Consider the following 20,323-nt stretch of genomic DNA (forward strand, 5'->3'; position numbering starts at 1 on the left):
TTTTTTATTCACAGCTTCTGTCTTTAAATTTAATGCATATTTCATATTATACATTTTAGCCATTTTTACTCTGACCAAAAAGGCATCTGTTGTTATTGTTAACTATAACAAAATGTATTTTTAATAATTTTAGTTTATGGCAATAATGTTGAAATAATATTACATATAACTGGATATAGATGAAAAACTTCAACTTAAAAAAAAATGAGGAATGTTTAAGTCTAAGTACTAAAATTACTAAAAGTAAAATAAAAAATAAATTGGAAATATTTAAAAAAAACTGCAATGAACTAAAAAAGACAAAAGCATAAAACAAAATTTGTAAAACTAAATTTAAAACTGAAAATACATAAATTCAAACAATTAATAAATACTATTACAGTAAATAAATGATATTAAACACTGCATTTAATTCAAAAATAGAAAAATAATATTGTAGTTTATAATAAAAACTAAATTAAACAATATATCGAAACATTTTATATATTAATTTTAACAAATGAAACATTGTTAGCACATTGTTAATATCTAGCATTTTATTGTATATTGTTCACATACATATTTTTGTAAACAATGGGTATTCATTTAAATTTTACATTTTCACCACTAACGAACTCTTCACTGACAAAATTAACACTCAACTGATCTACACTGAAATCTTTCCTCATCTCTCGGTTGCACTGATTGCAACACCCCCCAACCGCCCCCTCGCTACACCCTCATCCCATCGCAGCGAGAGTGGGGCGAGAGCAGCTCTTTTCGGCATGCGGGTGGCACGTGGGTGTGCTGAAAGTGAGGCGGGGAGGGAGGAAAGCGCTACTTTTTGCTCAGTGCTCAACGCAGCTGCCACCTCACCAACACAACGAACAGCCTCTGCCAACCAATCCTACCGAGCTCAGCTCACCACCTGTTCTACACAGAGCAAAAACAGAGCTCTCCTTGAATAACCCCCAATTAGGCATTCCTATTTTCTCCAGCTTTCTGACAAACCACTGCCAAAAAGTCATTATGATTAGCAATTGCAGTCGATTCATGTATTAGCCTGTAATATGATATAAATATATTCCTCCATCCAGGAATATGTGATCAACAACAAAGATTTGAGACAAAGGACAAAAACTAAAGAAGCCTAAGATCGTTTTATTTGGAAAACTGGGTTCATTAAAGGAACCAAAAGCCCATAAGCGACTTAAAACAGATTGTGTGAACAAATAAAACAATTCTCTTAAATTTAAAGTGACGACAGTCTCTGATTTCAAAGCCATATGGTGCTATTTTACATCCATCTAGTAATCTGCATACTGGGTATTAGTAATGTAATGAGGTTAGTAATCTAATGATGTGGATTTTCATGCAAATTAGTGATGCATTCTGCCGGTCATCTGCAGATGCTGGGTTAATGGATTAAGATATAGATAAACCATGATTACGTAGAGGATTACGTTAAAAAGGTGTCAAATAAGAGCTGCTTTGTCCGCCTTTGACATCCGGAGAGAGAGATAGCAGTGCACAGAGGAGTCTGTCAGATAGGGAGATACGCATCACAAGAACCCGGGTCTAGCCGCAAAAGTGATGGGTCTCTTGCTGTGATGCAATTCCACGCCAGAAACGGCCGCCAATGTCTGACCTTATCAGGACAGCTGAGCGCCCGCATGCACACTTGCATGTGGCAACTGAGTGAGTGGGCATGAAAACCACAGCCCGGCTTCAACTCCAGCACGCATCCCTCCACCTCTGCAGAAGCTCACGCATGCACCATGTCAAACAGGAAGCGTGCTCCGTTGCAGCAGTGCAGGTTTTGGACGGTGTGCGATTTGCATTGACAAAGAGAAGGAAACGAAAGGAGGGCGTATTTCAGCTCTATGCCTGCACACCCTGTGCGGCGCGATGTGTGGGAGAGCGAGGCAGGACAGTTCATGCTCACTCTCTCGCTGCTTTCCATGTGCTTTGCCTATGGACACACGCCGCTCACCTCGGCTCTGTCCGGCTGCAGGAAACAACAGGGTGCACGCTTGTTGTCCAATCCTGGACTATTCAAATTCAAATGCTCTGTTATCTGGAAGTGGCAGGAGGAAGAATAGAACAGCTGAGGGGCTGTGAGGTGCTGAGTATCTACTGTACAGCCTGGCAGTAAAACTGGCCCCAAAATACAGTTATTCAAAGGGGAATTCATCCGGGGAAAAAAAGGAAAATCTGTCATCATTTACTCCCCCTAAGGTCATACTCTATAACTTTCTTTTTTCGGTGGAACACAAAAAGTGTTTTAATAAATCAGAATTTTTTAACCACATTTTTTCAATATAAAGTGTTGTTATACAAAATGTTGTTATTCTCTAAAAACCTTCACATATGCCCAAATTTTGCACGTTCTTGAGAGTTAATGAGAGCAGCGATGCCAGATTCATGCACAATTCTTTTGAATCAAATCTTTTCAATGAATTGGTGTATCCAGTTAACAAAACCAGATTGGCTCATGAATCAGACTGATCTGGTTCTTTAAGTTTAATTTACTGACTCAATAGACCCTTTGCATATTTCCGGGGTTCCCAGAAGCAGAAGTCAGTTGAGTAAACTTCTACAGTAGTAAACGTAATACAATTTTTGTGTTTCCATTTGCTCCAATAGTATTGGAAGAAAAATCAGTGAATAATAACCAAGTCTTGTATGGTTGATATTTACAATTTTTTGATACTTCTATGGTGCTTTTGTGTGTTTTTTAAAGCTTGAAAGTTGAAAGTTCAAAATCTCCTTTTGTGTTCCATGGAAGAAAAGAAAGTCATCAAGGTTTGGAACTACAAGAGGGTGAGTAAATGATGACAGAGTTTTCATTTTTGGGTAACAACTCCGTTAACTTATTTTCCGACCCACAGACAGTGTATCTAATGTACCACTGTTCGTTAGAGAAAGGTGCGCTGCATGCGTGGTTGCTCGTAAACGGTTTAGGTGAATGAGAATGTATGTGTGTGCTCGTTGGTGCATACGTACGAGTTTCCGTGTGTCTTTGTATAACTGTATGTGTGTGGGTGGGTGCTCTATTTCTGATCAGATGAAACACCTGCACATACTATTGTTCTGCTTGGGAAAGATGAGACTAGTTTTGGTCCCTGTGTGCCATGTGCTTCATTCTTTATGTGTGTATGTGTGCTAGGAACCTTTGTTTCTCCGACCCAATACACTGTTGTCTTTTTTGCTGTTACCTAATTAGTCAGCAAAGAGCTCATGTAATCTAGTGACACGTCTAGCTGCATAATAAATTCTTAATGTACTAAATCGATACAGACAGATCAATCAGAGCAAGGGTTGAGGGTCAAGAGTCTCCCGTTGTGTTGAAATTCACTCGAGGGCAGACGTACTGTATCTCCATTCATCCTCACACATGCTGCTTCCTGCTTTTATTCTTTTTGCTCTGTCTGTTTCTCTCTCTTCTAAGCTCCACTAATACAGCTTCTCTATCCATCTGATTCCGTCAAGGACAAAGCACAGTTCTGATAGGTTCCCATAGTAACAGAGTATGTGTTGCTGCTTTAGGGGGCTTTTGTGCATTGTCTTCTTCAGCGGGATTCATATAAAAGCTCTGGGCTGACCGATAGCTCTCGTTTCCCTCAACCTCAAGCCTTCGGCGCGACCTGGAACCCCTGCAGCAGTTCAGATCATAAGCAGTCATCTCAGCATTGTAGATCAGGGAGGTCACGCTCTTCTGATGAGCAAGATCCTCCACTAGCTTGATACACGCAAGTGCTGACAGGCAAAGATTCGTATAATCATCATGCATAGTGTTTTTGCTGCGCCGTGTGTTTTACTAAGTCGATCGCTCATACTAGACCGCCTCCTCCACTTAACGGCTAATGGACGACTAAATGTATCAAGGAAAGATTTAAGCGATTTCAGATGGCATAAAGGAACTGTAAACAGGCAGTGCATCTAGGTAAATTATGTTGTACTACCTACTACACACTGTCTAAGAGATGGAGTTTGTTTCATAGTGCACACTGTAAGTCTGACTTTCATAGTGCACACTGAAAGACTCTCCCTGCAAACATTTAAATCAATATTATGTTTGATGATTTAACATGACAGGTAATAAAATCTTTATTATTACTTATGTTTTTTATTTAACAGTAAAACTACAATAGTAATATTTCCTACCCTGTATTTATTTAGTAATGTGCATATATATATATATATATATATATGCACAAACAAACACACACACACACACGACATACATACATACATACATACATACATATATATATATATGTGTGTGTGTGTGTGTGTGTGTGTGTGTGTGTGTGTGTGTGTGTGTGTGTGTGTGTTGTGTGTGTTTGTATATATATATATATATCTATATATATATATATATATATATTTTTTTTTTTTTTTTTATACACACATATTAACGAAGATTGAGTAAAAACATAGTAGGAGATATTACTATTGTAATTTCACTGTAAAATAAAGATCATTGTTATTTTTTTTATTATTATTATTATTAAAAAATATATTTAAAAAGACTGAATAAAAACAAAGTAGAAAATATTACTATTGTTATTTCACTTATAAATAAAAATTATTATTATTATTATTAAAAAAAAAAAATTCTGCAAATCCCATCAATGTGATTTTAATGTTCTAAAAAATATATATAATAATCACTTTTCTTCAGTGTGAAGTCAAATCAAATTTGGACAACTTTACAGCTCAAATAATATAGAATTCTAGAATGTTTTTTTTAAATGATATACTGTAGATTTCTGATCCTCCAAACATTGCCCTCATTTGCATCCTCTGTAACCCTGATTTTTTTAATGTTTAATTAAAAAAGAAAAGAATCAACATTATTCCACAAATGCTGTTGATTAAGCTGAAACCAGAATATGTCTTAAAAGACAGACTTTAATGTTTGCAGTCACATTGCATGCACTTTAGCTTTACGCAGCTAATTGCCAACATTTCAAGCAAGTAGAACTTGTGGATGTTTTAGCCATGACTTGTACAGAAAAACAAGATGAAAAGGAGTCAAATAGTTCAATCCCTCGCTCTCCTTGCACAATTTCATTCAGTTGTTCATTGCTTTCACTATATTTGGGGCAGAATGTGCACCTGATGACCATTCAGAGAGATTTCAAACAGCATGCGCTGCGAGTTGGCTTCAATCAGGGTTTTTTGTCACAGACTAATTGTAGACTTTAAACATTAAAGAGCTGTAAGGCATGAAGCATGTCTCTCTCCAGAGAACTGTGGTCACTGCATTGGCAGCTCTGACCTTTTTGCCTTGGATGGAAGATGCCTAACCTGACAGCCCCTCAATAGGGTGAAAAGTGTCATGCACTAAAGGGACAAACACCTACATATACACACACAGGTCAGGCGATTCCCTGACCGCAACCATTTTCTGACTAGTTATCCATAACAAAAATCCTCCATTGCCACATTGAGCTGAAAAACACTAACAGGTGCACAGACTGCCTGTAAGTATTAGTCAATAATGGCTGACTTGTCATTACTGGACTGTTGAGCTTGCTCATGCTGGTCAAAAGTTCAACTGGTATTCATGGGTGGCACTAACGTCACAAGAATGTAATTTCGAAAGAATGTTTGAAAATATTTTTCAAAATGCCTCAGCATTATTAACTCAGCCAAAAGTCATTTTAGTAACACGCACAAAAAATGCTAACGCTGACAATGCTGATAATAATGGGCTGAAAAATCAGTTAAAATATAGATGACAGAGAATAAATTTGACAAAAAAATGTGATGTACGGTGTGTACCAGTGTAGACCGATTAATGAGCAACTGACTCTTGAGCTGCTGATTTTTACTGAATTAAATCAGTGAATCAAAAATATACAGTGTAACTAGGCCTAGTTATTCTGATTGTTATAAGCCAATACTTTTTAGTGAATCAAAAACATACAGCATGAGCAATATAGTCTGATTCCAAAAATAAATGATCCTTTTCAGCTGGTTCTTCAGTAATGAGTTCAATCCATCTGAAACACTGCACTGTATAATTAACAGCATTAGCAAAGAGAGAGAGTTTCTTTCATTTTCAGTGAAATATACTCAAGTGATTCTGAATCTGAATAAAAAATCTGAATCAAATCAAGCAGCTTCAAATCGGGAGATATGCATCGATATTTACCATCATACTCAGCACACCAATTTTCAGGTTCCATATTATTTGGCATGATAATTCACTTCAGAAGATTGCATTATACAGCATAAATCCAAATACTTTAGTCCAAATGTGAAACTATTTTCCATAATCGAAGCACCCTTGCCAAGTTCCTGTCATTACCTTTGTCATGTTGACCCACTTATTACTCAGCCCTTGCAACAAGAAGACTGACAGCATGACCTTTTGACCTCTCCATGCCCACCACGCTCAAGCTCCCCAAGGTAAACAAGGGCAAATGCATGCCACTCAGAAGAGGGCAACAACCGGCTGACTGTCGTACAGCTGCCTTTCTTCCAGGGGCCTCATGTTTTTCCAATTAGCACAGCGTATGATAACCAGAAGGCACTTTACTGTCACCTCAAATCAGCAAAGAGCATCACAACACTCCTAGCCAATTGGAGTCAAGAGCAATCAAATGCCATTTGACCCACTGTGATACACATAGGCACGACAATCCCTCTCAAGCTAAATATTACAATTTGTTGCTCAACATTACCTGAACTTTACAGACTAAACACAAACAGAAAAGTTCAATGACTTGCCTGTTTTATCACCCTGAGCAAACTGTGGTTACATCACTGGACTGCTTCAGGCATGGATCAACATTTGCCACCCACAATACTCTAGTCCATACAGACACAACAGTTCACACTCTACCTACGGCCCAGTGCTAACCACCGAGCTCCACATCGACAAACACACACCATAACAGACGTGATGGCACCACACCCTGAATCCACCAACACACGTTCAATTTACTTGTACACACTCTTCTACAATTTGCTCAGCGTAGTTGGTCCCTCAATTTTGTTGATCCACTGGCAGGCTTGTGCGGTGCCTGATGGTTATCAGCGTTTTATACGTCTATTTTTACGGTGCAAACTATGTACAGTCACAAACAGCTCTTTGTATCCTGAGCATATGGTCAAGGTAGACTGAAAGAAAGAAAAATAGAAGAGGTCTGGCCTACAAAAAGAGTGGCACACAACAGAACATATACAGTATATCAGGCCTACCTCAAAAACCACCACCAAAACAATGCATGCACTGAAGATGACTGTATTCTAAAATAGATTAGAAACTTTGTTCTACTTTTACTATTTTCAGTTCCTCTTTTCGATTCTCTTTGTTATCTCGAACTCAACCCTGAACAAAGTTGACTGCAAGTTCATCAAAAGCGACTGAAAATAATGAGAGGCGAGAAATACTTCCCAAATCAGCGATGATATTCATCATTCTTATAATGAATAATTAGCCCAACTCAATTACCTGCTCATTCATTATTCAGCCCTATTAACAAAGCTTGGAAACTGCAGTTTGAAAAAAGCATGATAGGTTTCGAGTAACACACCCTTGACAAACGTTTCTGGAGATGCTTTACCAAACACACAGTAACTTCGGATTAATGCAGCTGCAAGCATAGCATTAACACCTGTACTAAATTTGGCACAACGTATCTCAAACACATACTGTACCCAGTGTTTGGTTTTCTTGTCCTGACGGTCATGGGAATCTAATCCAGGTACACACCCTCCTCACACACCCTGTTCAGAAAGAGAAAATATAATGTCATTAGTGCATGCAACACTGGTTTTATTAAAGCACACACGCACCAACAAAAAATGTACTGCAGTGTTAAATATGCCAAGCCATCTAGTGCACAATTTATCTATAATCGGACAAGGCATCTGTATTTAATCACTACATATTATCAGCAAAGGTATGTCAGTGAGTTAACAAACTTGTTCCCGTAAGCTACTGAACTTGTGCTAATGTGTCCAGCATCGCTCAGATCCCTTTGTCAATACCCGCTAACCAGCTGTCACTTCAGCCTGACTCCATATAGGACTTAAAAATGAGCAGCAAGAAACCAAAAGCCACAGCACAACAAGCATTTCTTTACTTTCATTCTTATTCTTTTTCACCGCTCCTCCACTATCTCTCCCTGCCGGTGTCAGTTGCTCACCTGACATGGCATCCTTCAGATCCTCAGGGGCTCCAAACCTCCTTCCTTTCAGCTGTGGCAGTCGCGCGAGCCTGTACAATCACCATTCGCTCACGTTCTCTGCGAGAAGCTATTTCCCTACCGCTGTCTGCAGCCTTCTCTCTCTCTCTCTCACTCTCACTCTCTCTCTCTCCCTCCTCCCTCCCTCCCGCACACTCTTTCTTTTGGTTGCTCCCACTCCTGCTACCTTCACTTGCTCAGAGAAAGGAGCAAAAGAGTGAAAAAAACGATCATGTTTCTTCGGCGTAAGCAGCTGCTCTCTGATTGGCCGGATGGTCCGAAGGAGGCGTCAGCCACAGCGATGGCTCCAGGCATTAAAATAGGTCTCGCCTTGCCCTGCTGCTGCAGAAAACGAAAGAAGAGAAGGGCAGGAGAGCGAGAGACTACCTCTTTTTCAAAGCAGGAAGGAGGGGAGGCCGTGAGTATTTCCTGTTGTGCAGCTGAAGCGAGCCAGGACGTCACGCGCAGCATTCGCACTCTGGCGGGGTGTCAACACAGACGCCGGCTCATCTTGACACTTTCAAGACGGCCTCAGGATTACAACACACACATGCAGATTCCTCCCAGCATCTATACCGGATTCAATTTAACACTGAGTGTTGTGAGTGAGAGAGCTAGTTTTATTACTGCTGTAAAATATGGTAAGTATTGCTGTATACAAATGTTATGAGAACATTAAAACCACATTAAAAGAAGCACCTCGGCCAATGGTTCATCTCTGATTGTCTTCAGCAAGGAATCGGCCCCAAGTATGTGGCTACTCCAGATAGCATTTTCCTCCTTAACCTTGTTTTCTTGAGCAGAAATCCAATTATGTAACCTGAAGCAACAGGTGGAAAAGCACAACCCAGATGCTGGCATCCATTCTGTCACCCTGTTTAAGCGGTGATACGCCTTAACTGTTTCCTTCCATACCAGCACCATGAGAACAAATCCTTCCCCTCATCATGCACACAAAAACAACAGTCGCCCACTGCACAATTTAGCATTCAACCACAACTGGTGCATGTTAGTTTTTCTGTACCAAACAGCAAAGCATGCTGCTAGCAACCAACCCCAAGATCATGGTTTCAACTGATTAAATGTATACCTTAAATGCAAAAGCTGCTTTGGATGAAAGCCTATGCTAAATGCATAAATGTGAATGCAATTTCAGTTCTCAGTTTGTTACAAAATAAGGTGTAGAAACAATTATCACTCAGAAGTTGCTAGTTACTGACAACTGAACATGACATTTTTAAGTAGAAAGACCGAAATAGTATTTTCTTTTCAAATGTGTGCCAATAATCTTTATTTACAATTTTGAAAGAAAAGATGTACTGGAGACCTTGATCCAATTAAAATGGCATGAGCTGTAAAAGACTTGGAGCCAGTGCCTTCTTTAGCCAATGACAATGTGGTTTGACTAAGTGCTGGAGAGTGACCTTTGACTTCCAAAATTTGTGCTGAGGGTTCTCTGCATTTAATGGATCAGTTTGCACCAGGGAACAGGCTGTCACAAAGAAACCTTGTTGAAATTCCCATCAAAGTGGCACTTAAGAATTTGAAGCCTTTGAATATGCTTCCCTAATTCCAGGAACCCATTTGTTTATGTTGGCATTACTGAATGAAAGCCATTTCAAGAGGTGAATCATAAATGTGTGTGTGTGTGTGTGTGTGTGTGTGTGTGTGTGTGTGTGTGTGTGTGTGTGTGTGTGTGTGTGTGTGTGTGTGTGTGTGTGTGTGTGTGTGTGTGTGTGTGTGTGTGTGTGTGTGGGTCAGTTTACCTTTAAAAGTGACTTCCCATCAGAAACAATTACAAATAAATTGCCAGAAAGTCTAGATGTGTCAAAGCTCAACACGGAATCAATGTGATTGATTCTGTTGTGGAAAAATGGAAAAAACGTGTAAGTTTGTTTGTCATACATCTATGTCTGTTTGTTTTTTTTTGATGGATAGAAGGTGGTTGATGGAAAAATGATTTTTGTTTATGTTTTGTATGTGTGTGTAAGGGATACGGTGGGTGTGTTTATGCATTGCACTGGACATATATATCAAGCCTCTGCAAAGGGCACTGTCTCATGTATTTGGCATAGTCAAATAAACTAATTTGCCTGATGGGTTGTAAATACTTGGCTACACCCTTGGCCCTGTCTCCGCTGGTGTGCTCGCTTGTTATATAACCTTACTGCCTATTCCTACCGAATTTACAATATATAGTATCTTATATTAATCATAGAAGAACAGAAGAGTAAACATTTTTCACAAAAATGCTTTCCTGTATCTCAAACAGTACAGCATGTTGCCAGCAAACCAAGGTTATGGGTTTGATTTCCAGCAAAAGCAAGAACTAAAAAAATAATAAAAAATGTAAATGTGTACCTTGAATGCAATGTAAGTCGCTTTGGATGAAAGTGTCTACATAAAGGTAAATAACAAAAAGATTGTGGTTCACAAAATTACATCAATATAAAACATTAAAGCAAAATGCTGATCCCTAAAAAGGAAAAGCATTGTATATTTTAGAAAGATCCACTGCAAAGCTATATATGACCTAAAATTTCGGGATACTTTAAATATTTGTCTATAATAGTATAGCCTCCAACTAAGCTTAAACACGTTACTGCTGTTTGCGAATTTTAAATTCATATATCTATATGTGTGTATGCATATGTTTTGCATAAAAAATAACAAATAGATGAAATACAGTATTAGAGCTATCAATTTGGAAAGTTATAAAAAAATTATATTAATACATTAACATTCTTTTGTATGTATTTTTTAATTCGATATATGTTGCCACATTAAAAAAAAAATAATATAAATAAATAAATACATAAATAATTGTTCCATCCTATCACAGCATGGTCACTTTATAGCAGGTGCCATCTGGCTTGAGCAACAATCGCGTGTCGAGAGTCTCCCTAAAAGGGCCCTTCACTGACTGAGAGCGCGTCATGGAACATTCCCGGAACGAGCCAAAGTCCCACCCACCTTCTCTCCTGCTCACACACATACACGCGCACAGGCGGTGTGTACATGAAAATACAGATCACAACATTAACCATGCTGGAAAAAACGAACGGTCTACAACAACACAAACAGCACAGACCCTTCAACATTAATGACATTCGCTCTCCAGATAGCGATTTATCTCGCTTTTCGCAGCAGCCGTGCAAATTCCTTAGGATATTACGCAATATTCACTATCTCCAACCAGGCAAACGGGGTATTCCCCACATGTCCCAATAAGCGGAGGAGACCCATCCGCAACTCATTCTCACTTAATCGCGCTTTCAAAAGAATGTCACTCCCTGGCATTCTAATAACAAGGTGTACAAGACTAGAACTTACCGGTAGAACGTTTTCAAATCCGCCCACAGCATTCCAAAAGAGTGTCAAACGCCACTGTCGCTTCCAGCTCTGACTGACACAAAATATCAGTTCAACTCGAATTGTGACGCAACGACAACGCTGCAGACGCCAGGTGTTGGAGTACAATGTAGTGCGTCTTTGCTTCAGGAAGAAATAAAAGTGAGTTAGTCCGCTTCGGCTGGGGGGGGGCAGACGGGGTTATTCCTAGCGTCGCTTCCCAGAATAGAAAAGCGAGGGAGGGAGAAGGAGAGAGAGTCTGCGCGCGTGTGTGTCAGTGCGAATGTGACGTCATCGGATCCCCCAGCGCGCGTCCTCGTGAGGCTGTGGGGGGTGGGGGTATGGGGTTGACCGAGACTGCCCAGGCAGGCAGGCCCTTCCTTGTCTTGATAGAGGAGGGAACTCCCTTGGTCAAATTTCTCCAGAACGAGCTCCTCTGACTCCAAACCGCGACAGATGTCTTGTGTTCCTTCGATTTGATGCATCAGGGCCGGGCGAGAACGTGCGGTGACATTAGGTCTACTTGACTTGCACATCACTAGAGTAATAGAGTAAGATATCATTTTTAAATGCCCTGAGGAGTATTAAATGACAAATTCAGATTCATAATCTGTACCAAGATCTAGATCATCCACAAACCACTGCTCAATAGCCTGTGACTTCTTCCAGCATCAAATTTTTATATTTTCTACTCTAAAATCATGGCAGTGACCTTTTTTTCCCTGCCTCCATGCATGACACATATTGTTTAGGAAAGAAAAACTGTAGGCAGTAAATATAGAGACACCTAGTTCTGCATCATTGACAGTGCACACACACACACACACACACACACACACGACTGACAAATGACTTTCCAATATTACTTAAATGCCTCAAAATGCAGGCTTTTTCTTAGTAAAGGCTTAACCAGAAGTGTGAAATTATATACATGTAAACATGGTCATTGTTCATGTGTACTGTACGTACTGTATAGGCCAGGGATCTCCAACCCTGTGAAATCTATGAAATATATTCAAATAATAATCTTGAACTTGTTCTCAACTGAATGACAAGAATACTCCGACAGGAAATAGGGTGTATAATAGGCACTTTTCCACGTCAAAACCAGTTTTTATTAATATGAGCGTTGGCAGGGATTTAAGAGTACACACTCTCTAAGATCAAATCTGAGCGTACACACACTTTAGAGAATAAATGAGGCCCTTGGTTTTACCTGTGTTGTGGGGACTGAATGTCCTCGTAAGGAAGGTAAAACCTACATTGAGGGTATACATACATATACAAAACCTACATTACTTTATACATTGAGGGAAATCAAAATGAACAAAAGCTTGTTAGAGGCTTTAGTCCATGTTGGAGATAAAAAAAAAAAAGATAATTATCTCACTATATAATCAATAGAAATCGAGGGAAAGTCCTGATCTTGATATGTAATGTGCATGTTTGTCTTGCCGGGAGTGGTGCATCTGTTCTGTATTGTGTTAAATGGATTACTGGCTAGGTTAGAGTGGCTTACGTTTCTTTTAAGGAGTTTGTGATCACATCAGCTGTGACCTGGAGTTCCCATCACATTGGCAATAGGGAGCTTCTCTGTAATCCTCAGCAAGGGCATCCCCAAAGAAGCACTGGCATCTGAGACACTCAAGCATAATTGACAGCGCATAGATGTAAATCAGCATTGGCGGACGAGCTTAGACATCACAGTCAATGGCGCTTTCCTGCAGGAAATAAAGAGGAAATGGAAATGTCTGGACTTGACCCAAAGGTATGTTTCATCAACATTTATCAAGTCATCTTGTTGCACTGGTTGGCGTTTGCTGCTCATGAGTTACTGTGCAGGTGTCTGAGTGTATTCAGCATGCAAAGTCATATTCTCAAGAACATCGAGGGTGTTCCCAGCAGCACAGAGCAGTTCTCAGTTAATTATCAGTGGACCAGATAAAAACACTGCTCCATGCTATTATAAATGTTTGAATGTCATGAAACACAATGCACTTTTATTTCCCAGAAGTGATCACCACTAGACATTCCTAGAAGCAAATCATAACTCCCATGACTGTTATCACTGAAACATATTTTTTATCCTTAACCTCCTCCTCCGCATCTTCATTTATATATGTCTGATAAATGTTACATTAATACAGATGTAGTAGCTTTATACTTCATTGTTTTTAAGCAAGGAAATGAAGGGTGGACCTTTATATCTGTATGTGCTGTTGTGCCACAGCTTTTTGTTTGTGAATGTGTGCATGTACATATTTGTGTGTGTGTGTGTGTGTGTGTGTTTTTGTGATATATCAGGACACAACTTTGTATAATGACATGGGTATGACACAGGTATTACAAGGAGAGGGTGATTATGAGGACATAACCCATGTCCCCATTTTTCAAAACACTTATAAACCATACAGAATTACTTTTTTTTTTTTTTTGGAGAAGGTAAAAATGCACAAAGTTTCCTGTAAGAGTAGGGTTAGGTGTAGGGTTGGTGTAGGGCGATAGAATATACAGTTCGTACAGTATAAAAACCTTTACGCCTATGGGATGTCCCCACTTTTCACAAAAACAAACGTGTGTGTGTGTGTGTGTGTGTGTGTGTGTGTGTGTGTGTGTGTGTGTGTGTGTGTGTGTGTGTGTGTATTTAATCAGAAGTAAATGCTGGTATTAGCAAGAGCATGACTGACTCATTCTGAGATGTTTTTGTATTAACCTACAGTACCTTGTCACGTTTAATTTTCCAGTTTTGGAAGTAGATTAGACTTTATAAAGTTGTTATATATACACTGTATATAACCATATAATACATGACACATTAAATTGATGAACAATTTATTTTCATAATTTATATTATTTTAGTTTTGATCATTTATTTGTATTTAATGCATTGCAAAAAAGACCTATCACAGTTTTCACGAAAGAACAACTGTTTTCAACATTGATAATAGTAAGAAAATCAGCATATTAAAATGATTTCTGAAGGATCATTTGACACTGAAGACTGGAGTAATGGCATAAAAAATTAATTATTTAAGTAATGACTTAAAAAAATATTTTAAAATCCTACCAACTGCAAAAGTTTGAACAGTATATATATATATATATATATATATATATATATACTGCTTTATATATAAAATTATATATAATTTTTTTTATGTTTCTTATGCTTTACAGCTGCTGTTCCTTTCTGAAATAAAGCTGATCAGAAATGTTTATTAATGAATAGGTAATCCAAAGACACATTCTTCATGATTAAGGTGTCAAAACAAGCAGACATCAGCAAACTTCTATATATAAAAAATATAAAAAATATATATATACTTCTCTTCACACTTCAACAATCTGAGAGAAGTCACGTACACACTCTCACATATATATATATATATATACATATTATATATATATATATATATATATATATATATATATATATCTATATATATATATATATATATATATATATATATATATATATATAATATGTATCCTACTGTATATGTGAGAGTGTGTACGTGACTTCTCTCAGATTGTTGAAGTGTGAAGAGAAGTATATATATATATATATATATATATATATATATATATATATATATATATATATATACTGCACATGACACAGAGGAATATAGCCAAAGGCTGTATCTGTTTCTCCAGTAGACATGGTGTAATATTGCTTCAACAGCAGTCATCCTGCTAGAGCTTACACAGAGGGATCTGCCTCTCCCTTTTCCACTCCCAGTCTTACCCCAGTAATCTGCGACTATTGTGCGGCTTTCACATCCCTGTGATTAACCTCATACTCAGCAACATGTCATTCTCAGGAATCCCAGAGCTTTCTTTCTGCTCTTATAGCACTGCCAGGAAATTACATAAGAATATGTTACACTTGACAAAGGTCAGGCTGTCTGTGCTAGGTTGTTCAACTAATGTGTGAATCCGTGCCAAAGAACTCCTTTCATCTCATGTACCTAAGCTGTAAAACCGCCTTGTAAAACTGACAATGGCCTGGCGAGTGGACACACCTAAAGTCTCAGAGTCCATACCGTTTCAAATACTCCTTTGTTGGGTCTGCTGACTATAAAGAGAATGCCGCTATGATTCATTCATTTGTTTAATGACAAGATGTTACCTGACATGCTTTCTAATGAATCACACATCTTAAATTAATATCTGTTGAAATAATCTTTATTATTTCGTTTTTTCAGATACTACAATTATATCTTTTTGAAATATCGAAATTTAACAGTTTGGAAATTAGTGTCAAAGGTAATTTTCAATGGCGGTCATACTGTCAAAAGAGGAGCTGGTTTGAGGAGCTGGCTCAAGACCTCTGGTGGTTAAGAATGATATTGCATTATCTTCTGATTGAATTTGGGCTGATTAACCTCAAGTTTATTTTATTACTATTGGTGATCTTTAAAACATAATTTTAATTATAAAAATAAAAAATAAAATCAAGTCATTGCTGTCACATAAAGATTTGTTTTTTGCATTTTTTATAGAATGCATTACATTGCTCAAAAGTAACAGTAAAACATTTATAAGGTTACAAAAGACTAAAAATAACTGATATTCGTTTGAAAGTTCTATTCATCAGACAAAAAAAAATCCTGAAAAAAAATCACTGTGACCAAAATATTAAGTCGCGCAAATGTTTTCAACATTGATAAAAAGAAATGTTTCAGCAAATCAGCATATTTAATGTCTTCTGGAGGTTAAAATGACACTGAAAAAAAATTGAATAGCAGCTGAAAATTCAGCTTTGCCATTACAAGAATAAATTATATTTAAAATAGTATATTTAAACAGAACATTTTCTGTTTATATTTAAACAGAAAACAGTTATTTTAACAGTAGTAATATTTCATAATACTATTGCTTTTAATTTTAATCTTATAAATACAGAGAATGAAAAAAGTCTTACCGCCCCAAAACTTTTAAACAGTTGTGTATATAAATAAAATAAAATATTTGATAACTTTAATAATATAACATTTTACAAATTTCTTATAATATAATATGCCACTTGGTATTATGCCATATATGCTTTAGCGTTTAGTTTGACCCCTAACTGCGTGGTCAACCTCTAGCTGTAGAGTACACTGGTGCCTTTTAATTACTTTCTTTTTTATGGTCAACATGACTTAATTCAGTTTGTGCTTCCTCATCCCCCAGAACATCTATCTCATTTTCCAGGACCCTGGAGACTGCACAGAGGCCCCTGCAAAAAGGCGGTTTATATGTTTTCATGAGATAAAAGTGCAGTGATTGCGGCCTCTTCCATCCCATGAGACTGAAGCGCTGTGTTTGAAGTCAACAACTGACAGAAAGCCGTAAAACATTGATGCCTGGCAGAGCACAGGTTTTCCACTGTGTAGTTGGCACACATGGCTTCTTTCCTCATGGTTTCCCACAGATCAGGAAGGACATCATTCTCACAATCAAAACGTTTGTTTTCACAGCCACTGGCCTATTTTTGACTTTTGCCTGTTTGTCAAATGCAGTTATATCCACTGAATATAGTCAATGAATAAAGCCTGTTATGTAAATAAAGTCTCTTAATAGAAGACAACACAGTCGTATTGAAGCATGACTGCTGATATAGTCTAAAAGTCTACATCAATGAATAAAAATAACACTCTTGGCTGAACACTAAATTAATTCAATGAAAACAGTGTATCCATGACTCTGATATAAAACAAGACAATAACAGGACCACACAAGCGATTCTAATATCCCAAAATGATATCTCTCTCCACAGATAACACAAAATTTAAAGGAATAGTTCACCCAAGAATGAAAATTTGCTGAAAATGTACTTACCCTCAGGCCATTCAAGATGTAGATTACTTTAGATAACAGATTTGAAGAAATACAGTATTATATAATTTGCTCACCAATGGATCAATGGGTGCCATCAGATTGAGAGTTCCAAATATAATCCAATCCATAATCTATAATAACGCTTCCTCCAGTGGAAAACATCCATCCTCTGTTGTCCTCCTACATCAAAATCCACCAACATGTTTGTTTAGAACTGTTTAAGACTGTTTTTGTTTGTAAACAGTGCTTGATTTGTATTTCTCACCTAATTCACACTAAACAACTTGAGAGAGCAATATTAAGGTTAGAAGACTCGTATTTTAGTTGGAAGTGACAGGTTGAAGTTAAAAACATCTAAATGATGGATTTGTTTATTATAAACACACAGCTTGTGGATAAATTACATTACTTGTGGATTATTGTGATGCTTTTATCAGTGCATATTCTGACGGCACCCATTCACTGCAGTGGAACCATTGGTGAGCAAGTGATATAATGCTAAATTTCTCCAAATCTGTTCTGATGAAAGAAACAAACTCCTCTACATCTTAGACAGCCCGAGGGTGAGTATATTTGCAGCAGATTTTAATTTTTGGGTGAACTATTCCTTTAATTTCATAGTTGAATAATTTATTTGCACTTTCAGTTAACAGTCTAACAGCCTGAATGACTGATTCACTGTCTAAAATAAAAGCCAGTAAATACATATAAAAAAGGTTTTGTGCTTTATTTCTAAACAAGAGTCTGGTGAGTGACCTGTTGCGAACAGATAATGGAAATAGTTCAGCGTGAGGAGGTGAGTTATTCTTATTCAGTCGTAACATACAAAAGCATCTGCGTGTTATTATTGCTCATAATTCTGTTTGCCCAGCTCTTATGCTGTCATGGTGGATTTTTGCGCTTTCTGCACGCTTTCTCGATCTCCAAACCAGTGAAAGTACAGTGTTTACACACCTCTCATCGGCCACCTGTCTTTTCACACCTCTCCATTAGGATACACACCTTGTGCTTTAAAAAACTCTGCAGGTGTGTGTGTGACCTGTATATTTGGACAGACTGTGACCGCAGACCATAAACGGTAATGATATGAAATGTGTGGTGTGACTATGGAAACCCCACTGCTTTCGGTGAGCATTTTATATACACACTGTATCATTTATTGCTTGTCAAGATGATGATGAAAGCCGCCGGCACAGTAAACAAAACTCAAGTCTCGAAGTCCACAGGGACAATTACAAACCTCACCACATGCATCATTCATTCTCAAGCAAACAGGCCATGAGAAAGAGGAAAGATACAGGACACAGACCTGCAAGGTTATGAAAAATTCATATTTGAAGAAAATGGCAACCTGTCAAATCTTACTTATTGACAATAAGACACTTATTGATCAAAAATACAATAAAAACAGTAATATTGTGATTACAATTTAAAAGAACTATTTTCTATATATTTAAAAAATGTATTTATTTTTATGATGGCAAAGCTGAATTTTTAGCAGCCATTAACATTACTTCAAAAATCATTCTGCTGAGTCTTCTTCAAAAACATTCATTATTATCAGTGCTGAAAACAGATATGCTACTCATATGAATTTCACTACTTATAATCAAATTTAAATGTGTTCTGTCTGCTACATCAATTTAAATGCAAGAATTGAAATGGAATTTGTAGTGCACAACAATGAATACCTGAGCTCTCAGTGAGAACAATGTGACCGCTGAAGCTCCTGCGATCCTGCCAACTCCATCCAAAAAGCTCATAATCTGTGTTGACGTTTTTTGATTAACCGTAGGACAGTTATGAAACCAAATTTGAATCTGGAGGCAATTGTAATGAATGAATAATATTTCCTCATTATCTGCGGGATTAGAGTGGGAGGTTTCTGAGAAGGTTTTTGATCTAATTGGCAGAAGCAGGACAAAGGTAAGCAGGAGGCGGGCGAGCGGGCATATGTGTGCGTTTGCTCTCTTCATTAGATTGATTGGGCAGACTTTGATGTCTGCAAACAAGTCCAAACACCAGTGTTTGGTCCATACTAGCATTACACTGTTGTAAACAAAACAACATTTTAATGAGACACTGATAGACTATTTATAGGCTACTACAGTGCAGTTTGCTACAATGTCATGCCAGTATACGTACGTAAGGGCAACTCAAGCTAATTACCTGGGATCTTGTTGCAGATCTGACTAGAGATTGATAAAGGGGAAAGGGATTAGCATGACTTTCCCCACATGACCATAAATGTATCCAAAAGACAGATATATTGCTCTACGCGCCGTCTGTGAACTGCATTAAGACTTGCGGTTCAGTGTCTTAAACTCTCTTTTAAAATGTGGTTGAATGATGATTGCCATTGCACATTTATTGGCTATAAGCTAGGCTATGAACTTTCTTAAGTTAACAGAAAATCGAAAGAGACATATAGAAATCATACCAGGCCAGCCACACAAGCCACAAGTCCATCGCCTCAGCAGGCCTCTCCACAGTTCACTGCTTTTTCATACTGCATTTACAAAAGGCAGTATTTCTTCATATAATTAATTATACATATGTTTGTTCTTGTATTACTTGATAAACTTGAATAATACAAAGTTTTATGTGGCTCTCTGGTGTACGTGATTCTGAATGATTAATTGGAATGTTCAGTGTGAGAACGTTCCAAAAACAACTCAGTCATGATCATTCTCGTCCATTTGTCCATCTATTGTAGACAGCATAATTGATTATAAAGCCAGAAACATATGAGCTTTTTACACTGCACTTATCCCCGGGTTAATATCCTTCTGAGCTCTGCTTTTAACCCCTGGTAGAAGCCTTACAAAAATTAACCATGATTTTATTATAGGAAATGTAGTAACGATGTTTTGTGGCATACTGATTACCATTTGTAGACTATAACCACAGTTTTACTACAAATACCATGGTTAAACTATGGTTAGTATAGCAAAACCATG

At 37.7% G+C, this 20,323-nt stretch overlaps 1 protein-coding gene across 2 annotated transcripts in view; it reads right to left on the minus strand.

Annotated features, from left to right (window-relative positions):
• Positions 1-11,744, minus strand: part of LOC109064256 (transcription factor HIVEP2-like) — a 68,369-nt gene extending 56,625 nt beyond the window's left edge. The window contains exons 1-2 of one of the 2 annotated variants that reach the window (XM_042746520.1): positions 11,520-11,744; positions 7,657-7,725 (exon numbers count right to left, since the gene is read on the minus strand). The gene's annotated coding sequence lies outside the window, so the exon portion shown is untranslated. Of the gene's footprint in view, positions 1-7,656; positions 7,726-8,147; positions 8,532-11,519 lie in introns of those variants that run through there. The other variant, XM_042746519.1, reaches the window with a different exon arrangement.
• Between the last annotated feature and the right edge of the window lie 8,579 nt (positions 11,745-20,323).

The sequence above is a fragment of the Cyprinus carpio genome, chromosome B20 (genome assembly GCF_018340385.1).
Source record: "Cyprinus carpio isolate SPL01 chromosome B20, ASM1834038v1, whole genome shotgun sequence".
NCBI lineage: Eukaryota > Metazoa > Chordata > Actinopteri > Cypriniformes > Cyprinidae > Cyprinus > Cyprinus carpio.